The 3687-nt window shown below is 33.3% G+C and overlaps 1 long non-coding RNA gene across 1 annotated transcript; it reads left to right on the top strand.

Annotated features, from left to right (window-relative positions):
- The first annotated feature begins 1774 nt into the window (after window positions 1–1774).
- Window positions 1775–3463, top strand: LOC127125952 (uncharacterized). Its single transcript, XR_007804843.1, has 2 exons — window positions 1775–2170; window positions 3158–3463. It is a non-coding gene; the product is annotated as an uncharacterized LOC127125952 (long non-coding RNA).
- Window positions 3464–3687: the final 224 nt, after the last annotated feature.

The raw sequence follows: 3687 nt of genomic DNA, 5'->3' as shown, positions 1-3687 counted from the left end.
TAATTGATATGCTCACCAAGGATTTGAACCCTTGTGCCTACCTATTCTCATCGTGCAATAAGAAAATCAGAGCTTCGTAGTTCGTGGAACTAAGGGTGAAAAAATAAAAAAGGTGATAGATGGGATAGAAGTGATAAAAATGGTGTTATAACCAATAAGGGAAAAAGGTGGTGTTTACACCGGAGAGATGGGTGTTTTAACTGATACTTTGTGATAAACCCAAAGTGAAAGGTAAGAGTGTATGGTATTTTAACCGAGAATATGTGATTAACCAAAAGAGAAAGAGAAGGTGGTATTTTAACCGATAGACGGTGATTAACTAAAAGAGAAAGAGAAATTGGTATTTTAACCGATAGACAGTGATTAACCAAAACAGAAAGAGAAAATGGTATTTTAATCGATAGACAATGATTAACCAAAAGAGAAAGAGAAAATGGTATTTTAACCAATAGACGATGATTAACTAAGGAAATGAGAAGATGGTCTTCTAATCGAGAATCAGTGATTAACTAAGGAAAGAAGATAAGATGATCTTTTAATCGAGAATCGATGATTAACCAAGGAAAGGAGAAGATGGTCTTTTAACCGAGAATCGGTGATTAACCAAGGAAATGGTATGTTAACCAATAGGTGATTAACCCAAAAAGAGAGAGAATATGGTCTTTTAACCGAGAATCGATGATTAACCAAGGAAAGAAGATAAGATAGTCTTTTAATCGAGAATCGGTGATTAACCAAGGAAAGGGTCATTCCACAGAGGAAGTGTATTGTTGTTGGAGATGGTTGAAGTATTGTTTGTAGGTAAGAAGACTTGACAGTTATTTGATTTGAATTGCGCTAAAGTCTATGAGTAGAGGTGAATACTCTGAGAAACTGCCTCATTCGTCCCATACCCAAAGATATTCTGAATAAGGATATGAGTTCTCCCTCTCATCCCTTCTCTACTACTTAAGGCTTGTGGCATGCAGTTCGGATTGTAATTGACAAGTTGCTGAAGCGGGACTTTTATTGTACTTGAACAGTGATCTAGTCTCCAGTATGTCTGCAATGTTGTAACTGACTTGTATTAACTTGAATATGGCGTCTTGAACTTGAGTTGAGGTCTTGGGATGTCCGATGCAGCTCCAGTACATAAGACTAGTCTTATCAAGTGATCAAGAGGTTTCTACTCACTTGACAAGACTGAGGGAACAAGCACATTGTCAAAGGATTTAGTTAATCAAAGAAAACTTTGATCAACTTAATCAATCATGATAAAATCCAATTGTAACTCGGGCACAAGGATTTATAAACCTAACTTCCAAGGGAAAAAAATCAAAGTGACACCAATCTTCTACTTCTAATATACCCTAGAATCTAAGGGGGAACATAACATGTTATTATTTAGAATCTAATTAGAAAGATCAACCCTAAAAAGTTAATGGTTAATTTCTAAACTAAAGCATTATTTTGATTATTTCCAAAAGTACGAATTAAATGAAAAAACACAACTAGAACATAAAATTACATTTATTTTCTAAATATTTTTCATATTAACAAATGCATAAAAAAAGAAATGAAAGTTGGAAATAAAACAATAAAATAAAATAAAATAAAATAAAATAAAATAAAATAAAATAAAATAAAAAAAGGCAATATGGTGTCACGCTTAAAGGGAAGTGTGATGTATAGCAACTGATTTGATGTTGGGCTTAAGAGGAGGCCCAAAGATGGCTAGTTGTACCCAGTCAAGGGGGTGTATGAGCTGGAATGTAGAGTATAAGGGTAACACCCATGGGACAATAGGCCCAAAAGGCCCACGTTATATGCCAAAAGAGAAGGGAAGTCTTCAGTATGGAATCACACAAGCTCCTTCTTTCCTAAACCTCTTTCTCCCTAAAGCGAAATCCGATCATTCCTCTGTTTCTATCCACATAACCCAAATCGAAGCCCAAAATATACAAACTCTAAATCTTCAAATCTAAATTAAATGCAAGTGATACCAAATTCTAACCTTAAAACTTAGGATTATATATCCTCTATGATAACTATATCCTATGGTAACGAGAAACGGATAAAACAAGCAAGTTTGAATGGGATGAACCAACCTTCGAAGCGGCGAGTTGGTCAGGTCAAGATTGTAAGACTTGAAGGCGAAGATAATAGGAAAACTAGAGATGCTTCGAATGAGGTAAGAACTCGAACTCCAAGCTCCACAATGTTATCTTCTTTTACTCCTTATTATGTGTATAATTTGTAGGTGATTTCACGTGACCATGTGTTGCTCTTATTACTGTGTTCTTGTTTGAGATTGATAAGAGTTAAGGGTGGAGAGATGAATTTGTGGTGAGAATGTTAAGAGATTGAGATCAAAAATCAGAGTGAAGGTGTGAGAATAGGTGATAATGATTGGTGAAGTTATCACAAATGATTGTTCATAATGAGTGAAGATGTGAGAATAGGTGATAATGATTGGAGAGATGAATTGAAGTTCAGTTGTGTTCAAATGGAAGAAAATGTTAATATGTTAAAATTATGTTGTGAATTTATTATGTCAGTAACTGTTATGAAGGTTTGTTATAGTATGTTGAACTTAGTTACATCAATTAATTATTGTTAGAATATTCAAAGCTAGTTGGTTAAAAATTACAAAACTTGGTTAATCTAATTTGATGTCAAAAATTATTATGTGTTCATGAAGTGTGTTAAAACTCTGTTAGTAAAAATTAAAAGTATGATCTATCACAAGATATGTTAATAGGTGTTAAGAACATTATGAGAACGTGAACTTGGTTAGTAGAGTTACAACTTAGTAAAAGTTAGTTGTAAAAGTTTAGCTAAATTGGATGGAATTTGATGCTATGTTGAAATTTGAGTTATTGTTAGTGAATACATAGTTTTTTAGGAGAACTTCTTGAAATAGGAAAGGTTAATTGTTAGTTAAACTCCCTTTAGTTAGTGTGATGTTAGTATTAAAATCAATGCAATTGTTTGAACATGATGAAGGCCAAGCCTTGAATGATTGTTAGTGTAGTATTTGAGGTTATGTTAAATGAGATGCTTATTAGAATAATTATGCAATGTGAGCCACTTAGATTTTGTTTGTAGGTATGCTTTTGACCATGTTTTGAATATTGGCAAAGTCTTTGTGTACTGAACTTGATTAATGTTTATGCAGGGCTAGTGTGAGCTATATTTGTGTCATGAAACACCCTCCATGAGGATTTGGTCAAGGTATGAAGGTTAACACAAGGGTCATGAAGAAAATTGAAATAAAAGGTTCATGAAGACAACATCAAACATGGGATGGCTTATAAAATGGAGAAGAAAATAAATGGGGGAAGTAGGGTTCAGTTGGTTGACTTTGGTCAAATGTTTGACCAAAAGTCAACAATTGACCCAAAAGTCAACCTAGGCCAAAATTATGTTTCTTTTTTTTGTGTAATGAAACTTTGAAAATTTGTAGTGAAATTTGGTTTTTGAATTGTAGCATGGTTTGAAAAATGAAAAAAAAATGAGTTTTCCCTCCAAGATTTGAATTTGAAAGCTTGAAATGTGTATGAAATTGCATCTTTAATGAATCTTGGGCTTTGAATGAAACTTGGATCTTTGCCTTGAATGCATGAATCAAGCAATAATCAATAGTAATCACTAAGTGAGCCTTGTATGAACATTATCACCAAAAGTCAATATTATAAATGAACTTCA

This window comes from Lathyrus oleraceus, chromosome 3 (genome assembly GCF_024323335.1).
Source record: "Lathyrus oleraceus cultivar Zhongwan6 chromosome 3, CAAS_Psat_ZW6_1.0, whole genome shotgun sequence".
Taxonomy (NCBI): domain Eukaryota; kingdom Viridiplantae; phylum Streptophyta; class Magnoliopsida; order Fabales; family Fabaceae; genus Lathyrus; species Lathyrus oleraceus.
This window is presented reverse-complemented; position numbering and strand designations above follow the sequence as displayed.